The sequence below is a fragment of the Protopterus annectens genome, chromosome 10.part0, assembly GCF_019279795.1.
Source record: "Protopterus annectens isolate FY-2018-M chromosome 10.part0, PAN1.0, whole genome shotgun sequence".
Lineage (NCBI taxonomy): Eukaryota > Metazoa > Chordata > Ceratodontiformes > Protopteridae > Protopterus > Protopterus annectens.
This window is the reverse complement of record NC_056744.1, coordinates 280,424,561-280,447,890: the sequence shown is the minus strand read 5'-3', so window position 1 is coordinate 280,447,890 and position 23,330 is coordinate 280,424,561. Positions and strand designations below refer to the sequence as shown.

Sequence of the window (23,330 nt, the reverse complement as noted above, 5' to 3'; positions counted from 1 at the left end):
TAATAATTTAAAATGTGTGATTTCTTTTCCTGTGATATTTCTGTTTGGAGTTCTTTTTAGAACAGACCAGGAAAAACAATGCAATAGCAGTTTATAATATCACAGGCAAGGCTTGTTCATAGATGTATACCAGGTTTACAACCAATGGGGCCTTTATAAGCCTAGCCATGCAACCAAAATGTATCCCAGAAGTTATTGTGCCTTAGGGGTTATTTTAAGGGGGTATACGCTAGTTGGGGCATAACCCAACCACTGGGGAATGCACAAGCCAGTATATTTCTTTGTAACACTCCGAAGCCAGGATAAATGGGGAGGATTACATTAGGAAGGGCATCCAGTGTAAACTCTTTCCCAGAGTAAATATGCAGACAGCAATACAGATTTCTATACTGGAACGGTGGAGGCCCGGGTTAACAATGACCGCCTCCAGTACTGTTAGCCAACAGGGTGCTGGTGGAAATTGGGCTACTGTTGACTGAAGGAGGAGAAGAAGAGGGGGAAGGCATGCCTGGAGGCAGGAGGAAAGGAGGAAAGTTAGGAGTGTGGAAGTGAGGGTAGGAGCTTTGAATGCTGGCAGTATGACTGGTAAAGGGAGAGAGCTAGCTGATATGATGGAGAAAAGGAAGGTTGATATATTGTGCATGCAAGAGACCAGATTGAAGTGGAGTAAGGCCAAGTGTATTGGAGGTGGTTTGAAAGTGTTCTACCATGGTGTGGATGGGAGGAGAAATGGGGTAGGGGTTATCCTGAAGGAACAGTATGTCAAGAGTATTTTGGAGGTGAAAAGAGTGTCAGAGTAGTGTTTATGAAGCTGGAAATTGATGGTCTGATGATGACTGTTGTTAGTGCATATCCTCGGCAAGTTGGGTGTGCAATGGATGAGAAAGGAAAATTTTGAAGGGAGTTATATGAAGTGGTGAAAAGTGTACCTAAGGGTGAGAGAGTGATGATTGGAGCGGATTTCATTGGGCATGTTGGTAAAGGGAACAGAGGGGATGAGTAAGTGATAGGTAGGTATGGTATTAAGGAAAGGAATGCAGAAGGTCAGATGGTAGTAAATTTTGTGAAAAGGATGGACATGGTTGTGGTGAATACATATTTTAAGAATAGGGAGGAACATAGGGTGATGTATAAGAGTGGGGGAAGATGCACACAAGTGGATTATACTCTATGCAGGAGAACCAGTCTAAAGGAGATTGGGGACTGCAAAGTGGTGACAGGGGAAACCGTAGTTTGGCAGCATAGGATGGTGGTCTGTGGGATGACGTTGGGAATCAAGAAGAAGAGGAGAGGAGTGAGGGCAGTGCCAAGGATCAAATGGTATAAATTGAAAAAGGATAACTGTAAGGTGGAGTTCAGAGAAGAGTTAAGACAGGCACTGGTTGGCAGTGAAGAGCTCCCAGATAGCTGCGCAGCCACAGTAGAGGTGGTAAGGGAGACAGCTAGAAAGTGCTTGGTGTGACATCTGGGCAGAGGAAGGAGGACAAGGAGACTTGGTGGTGGAATGAGGAATTACAGGAGAGTATACAGAGGAAGAGTCTGGTGAAGAAGAAGTGGGATTGCCAGAGAGATGAAGAAAGTAGAAATGAGTACAAGGAGATGAGGCATATGGTGAAGACAGAAGTGGGAAAGGCTAAAAATAAGGCGTATGGTGAGTTGTATGAAAGGTTGGACACTAAGGAAGGAGAAAAGGACCTGTACCGATTGGCTAGACAGAGGGACCAATCTGGGAAACATGTGCAGCGGGTTAGGGTGATAAAAGATAATGAGGGGAAATGTGCTCACAAGTGAGGAAAGTGTGTTGAGAAAATGGAAAGAGTACTTTGAAGGGCTGATGAATGAAGAGAACGAGAAAGAGAGAGTGTTGGATGATGTGGGATAGTGAATCAGGAAGTGCAACGGATTAGGAAGGAGGAAGTAAGGACAGCTATGAGGATGAAGAATGTAAAGGCCATTGGTCCAGATGATATACCTGTGGAAGCATGGAAGTGTTTAGGAGAGACAGCAATGGGGTTATTGGAATCTTGGAAAGTGAGAGGATGATGGAGGAATGGAGAAAAAGTGTATTTGTACTGACTTTTAAGAATAAAGATGATTTGCAGAGCTGTAATAACTACAGAGGGATACAACTGATCAGCCACAGCATGAAGCTATGGGTCAGATTGGTGGAAGCTAGATTAAGAAGCGAGGTGATGATTAGTGAGCAGCAGTACAGTTTCATGCCAGGGAAGAGCACTACAGATGTGATGTTTGCTCTGAGCGTGTTGATGGAAAAATATAGAGAAGGTCAGAAGGAGCTGCATTGTGTCTTTGTGGACTTAGAGAAAGAACATGACATGGCACCTAGAAAGAATTTGTGGTATTATATCAATGTCAGGAGTGGCAGAAAAGTATGTAAGAGTGGTACAGGATATGTACGAAGGCAATCGGACAGTGGTGAGATATGCGTTAGGTGTGACAGATGCATTGAAGGCGGAGGTGGAATTACATCAAGGATCAGCTCTGAGCCCTTTCTTATTTGCAATGGTGATGGACAGGTAGACAAGATCACAAAGGAGTCTTCATGGACTACGATGTTTGCGGATGACATTGCGATTTGCAGTGAGAGTAGGGAACAGGTAGAAGAGAGCCTGGACAGGTGGAGAAATGCACTAGAGAAGAGAGGAATGAAGGCCAGCAATACTAAGACAGAATATGTGTGTGTGAATGAGAGAGAGGACAGAGGAATGGTGAGTATGGAAGAGAGGTGAATAAGACAGTGCAGGCAGGGAGGACTGGGTGGAGAAGAGTGTCTGGAGTGATTTGTGACAGACTGGTACCAATAAGAATGAAAGTGAAGGTCTACAAGATGGTAGTGAGACCAGCTATGTTATATGGGTTGAAGACTGTGGCACTGAAGAAAAGACTGGAGTCAGAGCTGGAGGATTCAGAGTTAAAGATGTTAAGAATTCCACTGGGTGTGATGAGTGTGGACAGGATTAGAAAGGAGTATATTAGAGGGTCAGCTCAGGTTGGATGGTTTGGAAACAAACCCAGATAGGCAAGATTGCATTGGTTTGGACATGTGCTGAGGAGTGATGCTGGGTATATTGGGAGAAAGTTGCTAAGGATGGAGGTGCCAGGTAAGAGGAAAAGAGGAAAGCTTAAGATAAGGTTTATGGATGTGGTAAAAGAGGACATGCAGGTGGTTGGTGTGACAGAGCAAGATGCAGAGGAAGAAATGGAAACAGATGATCTGCTGTGGTGACCCCTAATGGGAGTAGCCAAAAGAAAAAGAAGAAAAAGATATGTTAGTTGGGGCATGATTTAACAGCTGCCTCTGTCCATCAGAGACATATGTGTCAGATTCATAGGTTCATAGGTAGGTACTAGGCTATCAGCCCTGGGGCCTACATAACCCTAGACAAAAAGGTTCCCTGGCTTTTGGCACCCAAGAATTTTTTTTTTCTATGCCCCTGTCGAGCAGTGCCACAGAAGTGATCCCCAGGGTGAATTTTCTATTTCCCATCTAGTCGTCAAGATTTTTCTTAAAGAGGGCCAATGATGAGCTTTGCTTGACATGAATGGGTAGTTTGTTCCAGAGTATGGGAAGTCTCTGGGACAGGAATCTATCCCTCCAGCATGTTCTGTTTATTGTGGTGACAAGGTTTAGGTCCCTAGAGCATGTGGTTCGGAGAGACTGGGATTTCTTTAAGTGTAGCATGTCCAACAGCTTTGGGTTTGACATAGCTTTGTATGTTATCAGAGATCACCTCTGAGTAGGTGATATGCGACAGAGTAGAGCTGGAGTTTTTTTAGACAGTCTGCATATTGCATCTGTTTGAGGCTGGTAATCCTCTTAGTGAGGTATTTCTGTGGCCTTTCCAATTGTTGTAGGTGTCTTGTGAGATACATGCCAAATGGGGCATTGTACACTATAATAGGTCTGATGAGGGATGAGTAGAGAGGAACAATGACCTCCTTTTTTCTAGAGGAGAACCCTTTTGTGATGAGGTGTGCCACATAGAAGGATTTCCTGACTACTGTGGCGATATGGTTACGAAAGGAGAGACTACTGTCCACCTGTGTCCTGAGGTCTCTTATCACACTTTCGGTGTTTAGTGAGCTACCCCATATGTGGTAGTTCATGGGTACCAGATTTTTCCCAAAGGGGATGACAATGCACTTTTTGACATTGAGCTTGAGGCCATGACTTTGACACCAAGCATCTGTCTCTGTGAGGCCCTTTTGTAGAATCTTTACATCATTAAGTGATTCTATTATAGCTCCCAGTTTGCAGTTATCTGCAAACTTTGTTAGCCAAAGACCTTCTGTGTTGACCTACACTTCAGAGATGCAGATGCCAAACAGGAGAGGACCCAGGACCGAACCCTGTGGTACTCCACTCGTCACTGATCTGAAGTCGGACTTAGAGTCGGCTACTTTTACTGTGTGGGTTCTGTCCGTGAACCAGTTGGCCACCCATCTTGTGACATAGGAATTTATGATAAAAAGTAAACTTGGCAACTGAAAACTTGAGTACTGGAAATTTAATGAAAACACAAAGTACAAAGTGCACAATTACCATTAAGCACTTTTCGTCGAGTGCAATGACCAGACTTCCTCAGATAACAAGCAACATTCAAACCACTGTTAAAAAATCTTTTGAGTGTATCATGTGACTCAATGTGTAAGTTTTCAATTAATCAGTTACTTATAATGGAGTCTTTTAACCCTAACCTTACTCAATTAAAACTAGTATTCACAGTGCAAACTGTAGCACAACTATATATTGAAAAACAGTTCTGTTACACTTTAAATTATACAAGTGTCCGATACTAAAAATTATTCATGGTGAAATAAAATAATAAAATAACACTTTCTTAGGTAAGAAAAACCTGTACTTGTTGCCTTATATTTATATAATTACAATATTCATGTTTATGACCTGCCTTCAAATAATTTGGTTTATCTCAACAAACTTTTTAATTTTAAGTAAGGGAGAATGTAACATTTTTCGTTAAGCCCCAGGTACTCATGAGCATTTACTCGGACCTGCCATAATAGCTCTAATTTTTCCAACAGTAATGTACTAGGCCCCCATGTATGTCTTGAATGATTTGATCAATAATTCTAAACTTAAACTTATGACTATGCAAATTTTGTATGTGTCTAGCCAGTGAGTTTTCTGTTTTCTTTTTCCTAATACAGTACAGGTGTTCATATACTCTCTCGTTCAACTTTCTGTCCATTTTTCCTATGTAGAAAGCAGGACAGAATTCACACTGAGCTGGATATATAACCATTTTTGTATTACAATTGTATCTCCCTTTAGCTTAATATGTTCTATTCCTGATAGTGAATCTCTGTCCTGTTGCTATAAATCTGCAATAATTACAAGATTCGCATTTATACATACCTACATTTCTAATCAAGTTAAAAGTCGTAGTTTCCATTAAATTCTTCAAGTTATTTCCCCTCCTGAATGTAATTGCTGTAATTCTGTCCTGCTTTCTGGTCTGGTCATTGCACTAGATGAAAAGCGCTTAATGGTAATTGTGCAGTTTTACTTTGTATTTTGTGTTTTCATTAAATTTCTAGTACTCACGTTTTCGGTTGCCACATTTACTTTTTATCTTCAGTTTGATTTGTGTGTTTTTTACATAGGGATTTATGCCCAGTTTAGTGAGTTTATCTGTAATTCCAGAGTGGGGGATGGTATTGAAAGCCTTGGCAAGATCAAGATAGGCTGTGTACACTACCTTGCCCTCGTCTATGGCTCTAGTGACTGCTTCAAAGAAGTCAATCAAGTTTAGTAGACATTATCTACCTTTTACAAACCCAAACTGAGTAGGGTCCAGGGTTTGGCGGTTACCTATGTCTTTGTTTATAAGCTCCAAGATGATAAGTTCCATGGCCTTGCAGACCGGGCTCATCAGGCTAATGGGGTGGTAGTTTCTGGGGTCTGTGGAGGCAGCCCCTCTGTGGAGTGGGATAACCACCACTGTACTCCATTCTGTAGGCACATAGCCTGAGGTGAGGCTATGATTGAACATGGTACTTAGGTGGGGTGCCAGTTTGTTCTGTTGTTCATGCAGTATGCAGCCTGGGATGTTGTCTGGTCCCATGGATACTCTGTTCTTGGCTTTGGAGAGTGCGGTCTTTACTTGTTCATCCATGACTATTGGGGCTTTACATTCTTCCAGTATTAAAATTGGTCCTTTGGAGAGTTAGGGGGGGGGGGGTAAAGTTAGCACTGAACCTATCTGCCAGGATGTTGGCAATATCAGTTGGATCTGTATATTTAGTACCATTGTGCTGTAGCTCAGAGCAGATCTGAGTGTTGCCATTGAGATTTTTGACATAGCTGTAGAATGCTTTGTGGTTGTCTTTGGAATCAGTGGCAATTTTTTTTTTCATAACTGACTTTGGAGGATTTTATGAGGGATCTTAGCTTCTTGCTGTGGCTGCCCAGGGAGTTCCTCCAATCTTGGGATTTTACTCTTTTTTTTTTTGTAACAGCTTCTTCCTTCTGTTGTAAAGTTTGTCTATGGCAGGGGACCACCAGATTGGCTTCTTTTTTTTGGAGGACAGCGTCTTGGTTCTGTTGGGGATGGCACAATCCATTCACTCATGTATATGCTTATACAGTGCATTTGTGAAAGATATAACAGTCGTACCTCTATTTTCCATCTGCATGGATGTCATGAAGTTTGTCACTTCTGTCTTAAGAAGCATAAAGTTGGTTTTGGAGTAGTTTTTGATGGTGGTTTCCTTAATGGGTGGTGGGGGTAGGATATGGATGTCTAGGGTGATTAGCTTGTGGTCAGATCTGACCAGCAAGGAGTTGACCTCTGGAGTTGAACACTGGTTACCCATATTAGTAATGACCAGGTCCAGGATATTGCTGCCACTGGTGAGGGTGTGGACAAGCTGATCCAAGGCATTTGAATTTATGAATTCCAGAAAACATTGAGCAAATGAGTTGGTACATGAGTAGTTTTCCCAGTTGATGGTGGGGTAGTTGAAATCATCCATAATTAAGGGATGAACTTCCAGTTTCCCATGCACTCATTCTAGTTGCACTTGAATAGGAATAGAGTTAGAGAAGGACTCTGTTCACATGGATGGGAAGCCTATTCTAGAAAATGGTGATTGTCTGAGATACATACCTGCCCCTCCAACATGTTCAAGCAAAGTTTAAATCCTTAGATCTAGTAGTTCCGGTGCTGTTCATTTTGCAGATATGCAAAATGTCCACCACAGCAGAATCTAAGGATGCCTTGCATGCTAGACATAAATCGCCTCTCAATAGTTTGCAGGAAACAGAGTACAGAGACAGGGCTTTGAGGTGATCTGCATATGACATTTTGTATATGCCCTGTATTCATTTTGTGATGGACCTCTGTGAATATTCCAGTTGTTAAATGTGCCTGGTCAGGTATACTGTGAAGGTTGATGTGTAAAGATGGGAAAAATGTTTTGGCATCTTTGCTTGTGGTTTTCCAAGGTATGTAGATTCATTAGCATGGTAAGAATATCCTGTTAAGTGTTCAGGAAATGAATTGTTGTCCCAGTGGACAATTTGATTGTATTATAAGCACTTGAGTCCCACGTATTGAAAAAACATTGTCTCATTTGAACACCTTGTAGCTCATACAGGCAGTAGCTCAAACCTGAAAATGAGTTGAGGCAAGCAGCTGACACACTTTGCATGTTCACAATTCTCAGGTTTCAGCAAGGTAGCAGTCAAATGTGTGGAGTGGGAGGGGGTAGGAGTTTAGATTAAAGCAGAGTTCAGGAAGGTGATTTAGGATTAGGGAGCAGGAAATGGAATTTTAGGGTTAGGGAGCTAGAAAGGGGTTTTAGGGTTAGGGGTGGCAGGTGTGTTTTAGGTTTAGGGAGCATGGACAGGTTAGGAACTGGGTGAGAGCTTTATGTTTATATTTAGGGCACTGGTAATGTTATACAGTTTAATAGGGTCAGGTGATGGGAGGGCTAAATTGGGAGTTAGAGCACCTGCCTTTTCAAGCAAGTGGCAGTAAACAAGTGAGTTACTAGCTGTGATGCCCCTGCACTGGCCAGTAATCAAGGAGCTTCAATCCTCACTACTAGCACCAGTGAGGGATGTGCACATTGAGAGTATGACAAGTATCCACACAATAAAGTACAATTTCCCTTAATAGCACACAGAGATCACAGTCAGTCTGGGGCTGGTTTCTCCCTCTTTCTCCAGATCCCCATTAAGACTCCCCACTGGCACAGCTATAGAGTTGAGTCCTTAGCCAGGGTTCCAATCCAAGTCCTCCCAGCACTCTCTCTGTCCAACTAGTGCTTCATGTCCTTGCCCACGTAGCTGACACACACACTTTGAGATTTGATTTATACACAAACACACACCTGGGAAAGGCTGGTACAGGTTTACTAGCTATGCCCCCTTCTGCCCAGACCATACAGTAGTTAGCACTGCAACCAGAACACCTTATTAGCTACTTTAAGGCCCTTCCCAAAGCGTGACCAATCTTACTGTGTAATGTTACTATTATCCAAATGGTAAGTGTGACCAATACTTTCAAGGCTAGTGGAGTGGCCTATACACTGCCACCAAATACATATGCAAATATCTCTAAACAAACCAGCCACAATTAAAAGGTTTACATATATTTAATAATAAATAATAAAAGAACAAGACAATACTCAATAACTCAGCACATTGACTACTGATTTCAGGATCACAGGAAATATTTTAAAACAACATCGCAGGACAGTCTCAAATAAAAACAGAAAACATCTAAACTAATATTCACTATATTCCTATCTATATCCAAAATAAATCACTTTAGTCTAGTTACTTACTATTAGCAAGGCAAGTGCTGATGAGAGGATGTTGTCAGTTCCAAAGACAAATACAAAATGCACAGACTCACCAAAGAGATAGTTCTTAAATTAATAATACACATTACTGCTGGGTTAGCTGGGATGACATAACTCTTTGTTGCCTGTCTTCAGCGCCCAGGCTAACAGAAACTTAGAATTTAGCACCTCTGTGTCAGAGGTGCATATCTGTCAGAAGTTTGCCTAGAACTGGAAGTCATAAAACAGTTAAACACTTTTACATTTGAAACCTAGTAATTATTTCCATTTCAAGACAATAGAAAAACCTCCAACTCTAGACATTGTGAATCTTTGCATTAATTAACTTTTATAGCACAGTCAAAAACAATTTCAACTTATTTTCTTGAAGTTCTGCAAGTTAACTCTGTATGTTCCAACTTCTACCATTAAAACACACATCTTCACAGGTACATAGTTTATACACATTTCTGCTCTTTTCCAGCAGGGTACACTGTGGTTACATTCTTGAAGCTCAGTACATAACATACAGTTCAACACACACTTCTGCATCAGTAGTTTAATATACACATAACATATAGTTATCTTACATTTGTAAGACAAGCCTATGGATCATATTAATATTCACAAATGACGTATGATTATTTACAAATTTCCAGATAGCTGGGCTGGCACTGTCACATTTCTATATAAATCATATTAATATTTTCAAGTGACATATAATTACTTACAAAATTCCAGCTAGCTGGGCTGGCAGCATTTTGGTTTGTTACAGTAGCTACCAGCACATGAATACCTGTAGCTGACCTAGGCAATTACTTACAACTCTGAAAATATGGTGTATTCAGTAGTGTTTCCTATGGTTCATTTTATATAGGGAAAATCAGAAGAGGAATTTCAGTAAGAGTTTCAGACTGTTTGAATGCAATTAGAAATGTTCGTGAAACAATGACCAGGATTCTTGTGAAATCTTTACTAGAAGTGAAAGAAATATTTTGTCATATTAAGCCAAATGCCACATTACTTCCTGGTTTATATGAAATATTGAATATTAAAGTGTTTGTTAAAACTGAATGATCATTGAATTAATTGTATTCATTGGCTATGACAAGGGAGGGATTTGGCTTATGTTTTTAATTATAAATTTTATGGTGTGCTTTGTTCTGAAGAAGTTAAAATCAAAAGTGTTAAATGAAAATATTTCTAGGTGATCTATATTGTTTGTTTTTTGTTTGTTTGTTTATTTATTTTACATACTTGGTTTGGTCAGTCTCAATTTTATTTTGTTAAAATATTTTGTATCTCATAATTGTATATCACCCTCAAATGTGTAAGTAAAAAATGATATATGCATTACCAGTTTTTGTTTTATAAATCAGTCATTAAAATAAAAAAAGTCATTCAAAGTATATGCCAGGCTATATCTGTCAAAGTTGGAATAGCAAGGTCTCTCCAAACACCAGTATATTGGGCGACTTCAACTACCCTAACATAGACTGGGAGCATTACTCTAGCTCCAACACCCTAGCCCAAAGGTTCCTAGAATTTATAAACTCAAATGCTATGGAACAACTTGTTGCTATTCCCACAAGAGGGGAAAACATACTGGACCTGATCATCACCAACATGGGGACTCTATTCTCCAGACCAGAAGTGTATCCCTCACTGGTAAGATCAGACCATAAATGAATCTCACTAGATATTCACATCCCGACCCCAGCCCCTGCCCAGAAAACCACAGTGAAAAACTTCTCTAAAGCAAATTTCACACTCCTCAAAACTGAGGTGGAATCCTTCAAAGCCCCGGGCCTGTGGAAAATATGGCCCAGACTGCAGAATCCTTTATAAACGCATTCTATGAACACCTTCAGGAATGCATGGATCATGCAATCCCAAATAAAACCAAGACCCAATCCTCCAAAGTTAGGCGTCCTGTCTGGTGGACCCCAGCCATAAACAAACTATACAATAGAAGGAGGAAGCTACTACATGATAGAGCAAAATCCCAAAAAGGGAAGGCATCTCTGATCAGTATTAGCAAAAAACTACGGGCACTCATAAAATCATCTAAGGCCAGCTTCGAGAGAAAAATTGCACAGGACACTAAGGATAATCACAAGGCTTTCTTAAGTTATGTTAGGAACCTGGGTGGGAATTCTCAGATATGCTCAGAATTAGTCAAAAATTACAAAAAATACACCGAACCCACAGACATTGCCAACATCCTAGCTGACAGTTTCAGCGCAAACTCCCCCCCCCCTTCCCCACCAAAAGGGCAAATATCTATCCCAGCAGAGTGCTGACCCCCTGACATCTCAGATGCTCAGGTAAGAGCCGCCCTCTCCAAAGCAAAAAACACAGCATCAATGGGACCAGATGGTGTCCCAGGCTGCGTCCTACATGAACTCCAAGAAGAACTAAACCCAAACATAAAACTACTGTTCATTCTCAGCCTTACTACAGGATATGTACCCAAAGAGTGGCGTACAGCAACAGTGGTCCCTCTCCACAAAGGTGGTGCCTCAACGGATCCTGGAAACTATCGACCCATAAGCTTGACTAGCTTGGTCTGCAAAGCTATGGAAAGGGTCATCATGGACCTCATAAATAAAGATATTGGAGACCTACAGACACTGGATCCTACCCAGTTTGGCTTTGTTAAGGGCAGATCCTGCCTCTTAAACCTGGTCGATTTCTTTGAAACAGTCACCAAGGCCATTGACGAGGGGAAGGTGGTCCACACAGCCTATCTGGACCTTGCAAAAGCCTTCGATACAATACCCCACTTGGGCATTATAGATAAGCTCACCAGCTTAAATATAAACCCCTATGTCACTAGATGGATTGCAAACTGGCTCAAGGACAGAACCCACATGGTTAGAATTGCAGGAGCCATGTCAAACTCCAAACCAGTTACAAGTGGCGTCCCACAAGGCTCAGTCCTGGGACCACTCTTGTTCGGTATATATTTCTCGGAGGTACAGGCTAACATGGAAGGACTGTGGCTGACCAAGTTCGCAGATGACTATAAACTGGGCTCCATAATAGACTCTCCAGTCGACACAAGCATCCTACAAAAGGAACTCATAGAAACAGACAACTGGTGCCAGAGCCATGGCCTCAAGCTAAATGCCAAAAAGTGTATAGTCATCCCCTTTGGCAAAAACAAAGTGCCCACAAATTACCACATGGGTGGTAATCCATTAAGTATGGAAGAAGTAATTAGGGACCTGGGGACCCAAGTTGATAGCAATCTCTCATTTGACAACCACGTGGCCAAAGTGGTTAGAAAAACATTTTATATAGCCCACCTAATCATGAAGGGATTCACATCTAGATCAGGGGAGGTCATCGTGCCTATTTACTCATCCCTCATCAGGCCCATAATTGAGTACAATGCCCTTTTTGGGATGTACCTTACCAGACACCTGCAGCAACTGGAAAGACCCCAAAAGTACCTCACCAAGAGGATCAAAGGGCTCAAACAGATGCCATATGCTGCCCGGTTAAAGAAACTCCAGCTCTACTCAGTGACATACCGCCTGCTCAGAGGCGATCTGTGCCTGATGTATAAAGCCATGTCCAACCTGGAATTAATGGACATGCTGCACCTCAGAAAATCCAAATCCCATCGAGCTACATGCTCAAGAGACTTGAACCTCAGCACTGAAATAAATAGGACATGCTGGAGGGACAGATTCATAACCCAGAGGCTCCCTTCACTCTGGAATAAAATCCCAGTCCAGGTTAGGCAGAGTCCCTCATTGACTCACTTCTAGAGGAATCTTGATGAGTGGATGGGAGATAGTAGGTTTACCCCGGGTATCACTTCTGTGTCACTGTTAGACAGAGGCCCAGTATACTAACCTCGAAAAAGGGCATAGCAAAATTCATTTAAAATGGGTGGCAAAAGCCAAACACACTCTGGCTAGGCTTATAAATGACCTAGGGCAAATAGCCTAGTATAAACCTATGAACCTATGAACCTAAGAACATGATACTAAGATGTACGGATTCAAGTCCATATTAAAATTCTTATTTATATCAGTGGACTTATGAGCCAGTATCAAGTTAATTTTTCAGACTTAAAAAGATCAGTACAGCAATATGCATTAACTCATTGTGCACTAATTCTACTATCAGTCACTTATGTTTTGTCTTCAAGGACTGGTTCCTACAATCAAAGACCGATAGCAGCATTAGTCTACAATAACTGTAAGATGTATAATACACTACAGAGGAGCAGAAGACAATATTATGGTACAGAAAATTAATTTAATAACACTATACCCATGGCACCTAAAATGCTTAAATGAAATGGTTAAAGCATTAAACTTAAAATTAAATTAATTAAAATTTAAATTAAAATGCTTAAATTAAAATGTTTAAAACAGTACATTTTCACTTCTATTGAAATATGTGGTATATTATTTCATTTACTTAATTACTTACTTTGTGTATCCGGGAATGCCCAACAAGGCAGTGTCCATTTTTCCAAGATGATAAGCTCCAAATACTACCCATGATGTACAGTTAGAACTCGGTTAATATGTGTTCAAGGGTCAATGTACAATGGAAAAAAAAAACATTTAATAGGATGACCAGAAAGAGATTTTACTGAGATTAAGCACAGACAGCAGTATACGTCTCAGCTTCCTAACAAAAGAAATCTGAACAAAGCATTAAATAATGGGGAATGAAGACCCAAAACCAGGGTCAGACTTTAAATATTGCTCTTATAAACTCATAATGTTGTTAGAATAACAGGTCTAGTGTTAGCCTGTATTTTCTGAAAAATATGAAGTCTGAAACTCAAATATAAGTTGTTATTTAGTGACTTCAATCCTCAGTAGTTTGCTAAAAAAACACAAATTTTAAGAGGCACAGACCAAAAATATGAAGTAAAAAATCTGGATATTCTGCAACAGTCTGCTCAGTTGAGAGGTATGGGCAGCAGCAGTCAATATTTTTTTTTTTCATGCAAAGGAGAAATTGCAAAGCAAATAACTTCAGAAATACAAAAGAAATTGGAAATACATATATTGTGCATTAGGAAGGGGAAGAAATGAACATATAAGAACCAATAATTAGATCACTGATTTATTATTTATTTTTATAATAGAATTTATGTTTACAATTCTGATTAGAATGTATATCTGCAATGATAGAATGTTCATATAAATCTACAATGACATGCCCAGTTAGTACAGAGGCAGTCTTTCATTGAATTTTTAAATGCGTACTTGGAAGACATTTGCCACACTGCAAGTGATAGTCTGTTCCCAGCTTGCAAACATGAGTAAAGAAATACAAATAAAATCTATTCATGGAATGGGTAGAGATATGAGAAACTCATGAAACAACCTAAGGTCATAATGACATTTCTGAGATTCCAGGATATGAGCAAATGAGGTGTTGTTGTGGTAATTTAGCAAAGAACTAACATGAGACACTACCCTTCCATATTCTGTAAACCCAGCTCATTATGTCTGAATGCACAAACATATAAGAAAATATGCAGCTTACAAGGATCTAGTGTGCAAGTCTGTACAATGTCGACACTTCAAACTATTTCCATTCCCAAAATTATCATTTGCATAGGTCTGAGCAACCAAAATTCTGAAACACTACATAGCCTGAAATTAATGCTTTGATATATTTGGTATTTTATATTAGGGAGCAATCCCCACTTCTAGGCCCATATAGGGGGACTGCAACCCCATACTACATTTTACATAACACCATTATCTGTAAGTTCACAGCAACTCAGAGAAATAAAGTCTTCCTTGAGATCTAGAGTTTGGAGAATGTCAGTTTTGATGTAGTTGTGCCTCTGAATCCCTTTTCACACCGAGGAGTTCAGACTATCAGTTTCATAAACTTTAGTTCAGAACGTCTCAGCAGTTCGAAGCAGCATGCTTCCCAGCTTATAATATGTAATATATGGTTCTAGTCTACACTTTGGCTAAATGTATGTCAGTTTAGTAGAGAAAACTAAGGCTATGATCAACTGAGTGAATTAGTGTTCTTTGATGCCTTTAGGTTCTGAATACTAGGAATGACGAACTTATAAACCCATTCTTGTAATAATGGGTTTGACTCCCTCAGTCTCTGTTTAACTACTGTGGAAGTCCCAGCAAGTCAATTAATTAGACAGTGTTCCATGTCTTCCACTGAAAATGGGCTTTAGCTCATCTGATAAGCAAAATGGACAAATAATAGTTTAAGCTGATCAGATTGATAAATCACAAGGCTATCAGTCTTAGTGGACATATGAAGAAACTAATGTAAATTGCAAAATATAGCTATTATGTTCTTAATGAACAAAAAGAGAAACTTTTGTTTCATTCTTTTATACCTGCAAGTTTAATGACAAAATATTAAATATTTGAGCCGGTGTAGATCTGCAGCACTCAACTTTCTCTTCCCTTCAGAATACAGATGCATACCTAGAAATCATACTAGAAACACATGAAGTATACTTAAACTTTTATTTTGACAAATTAACTTTTCATAGCAGAACACTGGCCATAATTAGAATCTTCTCTAAAAGATATGTGGACATATCCCACTATCACCTCCAGCAAAATATAATTACACATCTCAGTGACCCTCTGGCAACAAAAATGGGCATGTGTTATATTCCCTGAGGAAAAGTAAAGGAGTATACCTATAATTTGCTCAATTAGGAAGCAGGGTAAAACTGTTTCACCATAGGTAATACACATATATTTCTAAAGCCCCCCCCCCCCCCCCCCCACACACACACACACAGGATAAATAATGCTCTCTGAAGCTTACTGACTAAATAACTTGCTATAACAAGGCTATGAGGCACATTACAAACAATAGGAAATGAAGGCAGGAAACAAAGTAATAATAAAGACAGTATGTTTTATAACAGCAAAAACATTTCTGGTAATAGTAAATAGACATCTACTTTCTGAAGTGGTCAGCAAAGACCAGTCTGGCAGTTAATACAGAAGATTAATGCTATCAGCTGTTAAAGAGAGCCCCTCAATCTTCATTTGCTTATTCTGTGCCCTTGAGCAAATAACTTAACCAGATAGTGTTTTGAGGTAGCTGGGACATTTGGGCTGGGCTCCTTAATGGTCTTCTGGAATCCATGCCTAGTAACTACCTATGAACCTATGATCTGCAGTACATACAAAGCAGTTCTAGTAAGGGTAAAAAGCACATAGTCCTGAAATAAGGAAAGTGAAACACCACTAGAAAGTTCACATGTTAAATTATGAAATCAGCAAATTTTCAATCAACATATGAAAGTATACAGGCTTGTATGACTGTAGTAACAAATAACTTTATGTAATGTATTTACAGTATATGTGCATATAATCAGCACATATATACATAAACTACAGTCCATTTCAAATGAATTTAATACCCACAGTTATGTATAATTAAGACATGTGCCTACTTCCATTAACTTGAAGATACCTGCACACATGTAAAGTGAAACTGTCATAATATGGTGTATAAACAAAAGGCAAATAAGTAAGGAAAAATACAGGGTTAAATCCCCTCTGCACTACCAGATCGTAGGGGTTGTTTCTTACACTGCTACTTTATTTTATGCAAAATTTTACTAGTCGATGAAATGCAAATATGCTTCCTTCCCTGCAAAACATGCTCTCTTCTTTTTCTGAATCAGTGTGACCCCCAAAATTAAAATAGAAACGTTGCAGGATTATGAGTCCATGGCAACAGAGGGTTTGCCCCAACATTTTTTTTAACTGCTTGTCTCATTACTTGAAGCACAGTCTTTATTATTTTGCTATTTTCCAATTCCATTTTTAAATCATTTATTAACTGATAAGGTCAGCTGGCCTGCCAACCCCTTTTAAACTTGACCTTAGCTACAAGGACAAGGTTAAATGCAATATTTTCTGTAGCCAACCAGTCAATCAGCATGCCTTTAGGAGATGGAAATGACCCAGTGTAGTAGAGAAAACCCTGCACAGAAATGGGGAAAACATGCAAGGCCCCCACAGATAATGTTCAAGGTCAGCAGTAAGCCACAGAGACCTCTCCACTGTTCAAGTGCAGTATCCAGTTTTTGAGATTATAAGATTTGCTTTAACATTGATTTATTATTTTCTCTACTATTTATTACAAAGATTATCTCTAACAACACACACATATTTTTAACATTTAGAAACCCTAAGTAATTTGCATGTCATCTTATAGTATGGCTAACTTATTTTGGAGTGGGCAATCATACTGTTCCACATTAATTTAGAGTGTGATTTTATCATTTAATGTATGAGTGTTGTATTAATATAGTTCTTATACGTTAAATGCTTTGATCTGCATTGTATTATAACTGAATAAATGCATCACAGAAACACGTGTTTAGTTTAAGTGTGATTTAATATCTGCCCCATGTTATTTGCTGCAAACATAACAAAACTGGAGATGAATGAATATTCTAAGGCATGAACAGAAAACAATTTCAGTGGTAAAACTCAATGACTATGCTTAAGCATTACAAAAATATGTTGGAAAAGGCAACATACTTTCCACAAATTGAATAAACACTTTACTGAAAGTCAGACATATACCTACTGGAATTGAAACTTCTTATCTTTTTATTAAGACAAAACAGAAACTAAAGTTCATTGAAAAAAAAAAACAGAAAGAAAAATGAAGCAAAAAGATCTGCAAAATAATACAGTTCATCTGACAGGTCCAAAACATAAGATGGATGAAAGAAGTGGAGAACTAATAATAAATCTAATACAAGTCTCAGCTGCTGTAGACAGCAATAAAACATGAGATGTCCCTCATTTGGTATTCCAGGGACATTTTGCAATATTGCAAACATACGTGTTTTCAAATGTCCCGTCAAAAGGAACAATAATGCCACATTTATTTTTTTCATTATCATAGCACCCCAAAACACTGCACGTGATATAAGGCTCTCTGTCATCACTCCAACCCACAAAAAAAAAAAAAGTCAAAAGGTAGGCATGGTGTAATGCGTAAGCATAGCCTTTGAATAGTACTAGTTCAGAAGGCAAGCACATTAGAATGTTAACCAAGTAAATAATGACAGCTACAATTTCTCATGGATAAAAAGTATAATGCTAATAGCACCTGTTACTGTTTCTTATTTAACATGATCAGATTTTCCACAGAAAGGCTTAATTTCTAGACTTGTAATAAACGTATTATGTATATGGCATGGAAACTGCCAAGGTTTCCAGTAAAGATATTTCAATAATATTGTATTAGGAAAAAATACCTTTAATGTATTATCAGAAAGCTTCTATCCATGCATTATGTGCTCCCATTGAAAGAGGATATCTAAAATACAATATCAGTAATCCATTTGGTTCCTTTTGGTTGTGTGCCACAGAATCTGTATCATCTTTGTAACTGTCTTTCTGCATTACAGACTAGGAAAGATACCAAGATTGTACTTCACAGCCACAGGAAAACAATACTATTTTCATTCGCAAAACGTCTCAGCGCTAACATGTTGACTGTATCGTTTAATATCACGAGTGAAGAAAAGCTACTGCCTTCCCGACCAAGTCTAAAATAACACTTACCTGAGGCCTACATATTTTACTGTTATAGATATTAGAGCTAATTTTAAGAGTCTCTACACCATGTTGACACAAAGTGTAATTACATGCTACCTTGCATTGTCATTGAAATGTATACATAATAAAGTTTCATGTAATACCTGTACCTATAGAAAATGTACATTTATATTATTTTCATAAACTCAGAACGTATATATATATATATATATATATATATATATATATATATATATATATATTACATTTGTAAAATTTCATGTGCTGCTGGCCCAGGAAAAAGCTGAAAAGAGTCTCAGCCAGGGTAATATATGAAGTGAGGCTTAGGAATAGTTACTTTACTGAGGTAGCAAACAAATAAGTAAATAAATGAACAAACAACACAAACAAATAACTATGGAATGATCCTGGCCATTTGATGATTATTCTTATCATGTTACAAGGGAGTCAAACCCATTATTACAGGATAAGTTCATAAGTTATCTTGTAACAATGGGTTCATAAGTTCATCATTTCCAGTATTCAAAACTTAGAGGCATTACGGAGCTTTAATTCACTCATAGTCTTAGATTTCTTTACTAAATCTGTTACTCATCTGCAGCATTTTGGAAAAAAATTGTCACTATAAACAGAATCCTTGTACTTGCACTTTGCCATCATCAATAGAAGGTGCTTCCACATTGCGTAATTGTCAGCTCTTTTCCATATCCTGCAAAGCTCTGCAAGCAAAGGGCATATAACTTATTTTACTACTAAATGCCTGTCTGCAAGCAACTCACTGGTATCATACTGCAGGTAACACTGTTGTAGTTAACTTCTCACTGTGAATAAGCAGGTTACTCCGCTATTCCCTCCTATGATGGATGACCCAACTTAACCCACACAAACTCTCTGTTAACCTCATGCTCCATAATTTCTAAACTTATCTGCACCAACCGTACTATTTCTTAAAAATATATAGCACAAGCACATGGAACTCTGAAAGCTTATTTCTGTTCAATGTTCCCCAACCACCCATTTCAACTTAAGTTTCTATATGGGCACACCAACTGAAACCAAGGTCATTTTAAGTGGGGTGATATTTTTTTCATTCTGGTACTTTATGATGGAAAGCCTTCTGGTTTTCTTAAAGCCATAACATGTAGAGGTTACCCACTTAATATAATTCAGAATTCACCCCCCCCCATGAAAATATTTCTCTATATCTCTCAGCTGCCCCACTGTAAGAGCATATTGAACAGATCTTATTTTTCCTGTCTGAAAATGTTACCCATGCTAATAAATTGCACACTATTTCTACCTCCTGCACCATCTTCAACCCCCCTTCCACTCAACTAGTCTGCACTTGACATAAATGACTAATTCCACACTACTCAAAGAATCACTCTGTGTGAAATGTCAGACCCAAAATAAAAGGGTCCACTGACAACTGCTTCACAAGTCCTGCCTTTTTTCTGCAGTTGTTTCATTTTGTGTTTATTTCTGTTAATATTTAAATAAATTGCTTATTATCAGCTATTAGTGTGTGTTGGGGTTCCTTAACTGTGCAAGCATTTAGGTCAGGTAGTGGCAGTCTCAGTAATGGAATAATGTAGTGAAAACTCCATAAATCAATGAATCTTTCTCAAGGTAAAAAAAGGAGGCTTGAACAACTTCTTAAAAAGAGAAAAGGCAGTTATGACCTCAACATTACATTTCATCTGTATGGTAGTCCCAGAAATGAAACGCATCCCACATGTTGTTCCATACCAACAGTATAGAAGTCAATCAAAAATACATGGAATGAGGACAGAATTCATATTATTCCAGTTTTCACTTATGGCTTATGAGAATGACATTTCAAGTCTTAAGTAATAACATTAAAAGAGAAGTATTGTTCAGTTTACTAAATACACCAATTCTATGCCTGATGTTCACTGTCCTGGTTTCAATCATTGTACACATTTGTTGCTCCAAAATGTTCACCATTAAAATAACATTAAAATAATTGACTTTTTCTACTGCAGAGCATCTCCCTTATAACCATATCACTTTTATTATGATAGGAATCTTTACTTAATGTTTGTCCTTCACTACCCACTTCCTATCTCTGTCATTTGTTCAGATTCAGAAATGCATATTACTACCAATTTCTTAAACAACTATGATTGAAAGGAACAACAGTTAACTAATCCTAAAAAAGTCAAATGGGTTCATGCCTTTCTAATTCTGAAAAGAATGTCCTATATTTTATGTTAAGAACGTTTTTTTGCCACTCCTGTTACTGTCCCAAAGTGTAGTGTTCACTCTGGTTCCATCTTATTTGACTTTCGTATTAAGAAAAAAATGTACTAGCATTCCTACGTACTAAAATGTGTAATTCATACTCACCATATGCTGCTCACGCAAAACGAAGTTCATTGCGTGCTAAAGTATTGCTAACTGCTTTTCTCAATTGACAAAATGTGCCATATTCCAGTGGTTAAACTCTGGTGTAGGGAGAGTCCCACCTTATAGCTAATGCACTTAGAACTACATTTGATTCCTATTTCATATTTTCATGTTATCCCTTCAGACAAATACTCAGCTCTTATCGTGGAGAAACGTGTTGTGTGGACAGCTTAGGAAACAATTCCTTAAAAAAATATCCAGAACCTAAAAGCTTAGGTGCAGTGATTACCAAGCCTCCATCCCACCCGTGGCATGCGTGCACACAGCTGAATCTGAATGATTAGAGCTGATCACAAAATTCACATTGCCTCCGACTCAAAATATAGGGATAACTAAATTCAGCACTACTGCTTTTTTGACAGTCCTTCATTTCTAAGAAATGCAATGGCACACAAGGCTTCCCGTTCTAATTGCACTATAGGGCAATTTGGAAATACAACCGGCATGAGGAGGGAGGCAGGCAGGGAACGAAGGAAGGATGTGAGGGAAGGAAAAGGGAATGGAGGAAGGAGGACAGACAAGAATCCGTTCCTCAGCACGTTGTCCTTATTAATGACCTTGTTCTAATGCACAGTGCAAGTGCAACAGTTTGATGTAGAAGTGAAACAGTCCCTCTTGTTATCATCTGTACCAACTATTATGACACTGTTTTGTGCAGCATTTACTTTGTCAGGTTTGGAACAATATAATTAAAAGAACGTTAATTCAACTGACCTTCATTCTGTAATTAATCAGATGCTTTACCACAACTGGTAATTTCGCGACAGCTACAAATCATGCCTCTAGCTTCTATTACTTTCTGCCTTCTTAGTGTTTTTTCGTTAAAGGGAAAGGAAATACCAAAACCCTAGCTAACCATCTGTGTTTTCAGCAATAACGTATTTCCCTCTCAGAAAACATTTAGCAAACGGGTGTTGTACTAAAATCAAGTTTCGAGAGTAAAAGAAAACAAAAACTAAAAAGTGGAAAAGGAAACAATAAGCTGAGATAGAAACGCATCGGTCCTAGTTCTGTCTTCCCAACGAGAGCATACAACTTAGCAGGTTATCATTAAGCAATTACCCTCCCCAGTGGAATATTTCAGTCCTGCAACGTGCAATCACGGTAGTATGAGTCACTAAATTCCACTTGCAATCCACAGATGGTTGGTGTGATTGAAATTAATGTACCAGAATAAGGGAGAAAAACAACACGAATACAGGCTTACCTGGTTCAAGGCACCGTGGCGGTGTTCATGTCAGCCCACAATAAAGAGAGCACGGAAGTGGCTAGTTAGTCACCGGAGCACATCTCCAGAGATAGTACACAGCTAATGCACATGAGAGAAGTCCGGGCCAGTGATGCTCCACGTAAAGCATAGCTGCTTAACCCCAGCCCTGCGCGCCTTCCACGGCTTCTGTCACAGCGTGGCTGCTGTGGAAAGAGTTGCCAAAGACATGCTACCCTAACCAAATGAAAGAGATGCTGTTCTGGAGACGCTGTGCTGAACTGTTTGTCTCCATCTAAGTCATCGGGCTACTCTTTGCAATGAAGAGTTAAACAGAGACTTACAAATATTATCCTCATCTAAACAACTGCGCTCCTCTGCCCGAGTTTAGTCCCTTGTCACAGCTGAGGAGTCCTGTTACACTGCCTTATGTTTATTGCCCATGAGAAGTAAAAAAGAGAGAAGAGTTGCAATCAGTGGCAGCTCTGCTCAATCCAGTACAAAGCGGAGCAGTTAACAAGCTCAGCGTGCCATTGGAGATGCTGCTCAATGCTCACTATAGTCTGTAGGATTTTGGTTGGCATCTCTACCGCTTAGCTTACACTTATGAAATGGTAACGGAGGGACAGACCTTCCGAGGGTGGCCACAAACTCTCAGGGCGCTGAAGAGCTTGTACAGGTGTCCTGGCTGAATTCCACACTAAATAAATCTCGAGTAAGAAGTTCAGGAAAGAGGAGTAGGCTAAGCTCCCCACCCCACAGCTCTGGGGAGGGTTGAAGAGGGGATCGCTATTAAATCGTCAGAATGTACTCTGAAACTAAACCTCTTCAAGATGTATTCAGCTGAAACTGGTACCTCCTTAAACTATAAATAAAATGTATCTTAGTGTTATAGTTGTCTTCCTGAACGGACGCTTCGTCCCTTACAAAAAGTAACATCAAGTTGTTGGACATTCACTCAGCGTGAAAAGGGAACACTTAAATACTGCGTAGCTCAATGTGTGTGCGTGTGTGTGCGTGTGTGTGTTGCTGCATACACACACACCACACATATGTAAAACTTAGTAAGTCTTCCAGATTCTGTATTTGCTCGTTTGCACTTATAAGACAGTATAGTTGTAATATACATGTAATGACATGATATGATAACCTCCATACCCCTAAACTTCTTATAGCAAGAAGTCTAGACAAAGCCAAAAATAAAGGAGCTAGGAGAGTAAAGGCTCAAAATCAGGGGCAGATTTTAAATATCGCTTTCATAAACTTAGAAAGTTGAAAGAATAGCAGGTTTT

The 23,330-nt window shown here is 39.1% G+C and overlaps 1 protein-coding gene across 1 annotated transcript in view; it reads right to left on the bottom strand.

The window, feature by feature from the left end:
• GRIN2C (glutamate ionotropic receptor NMDA type subunit 2C) overlaps positions 1–22,793 on the bottom strand; it is a 3,426,271-nt gene extending 3,403,478 nt beyond the window's left edge. The window contains exon 1 of the mRNA XM_044085160.1: positions 22,039–22,793. The gene's annotated coding sequence lies outside the window, so the exon portion shown is untranslated. The remainder of the gene's footprint in view (positions 1–22,038) is intronic.
• Between the last annotated feature and the right edge of the window lie 537 nt (positions 22,794–23,330).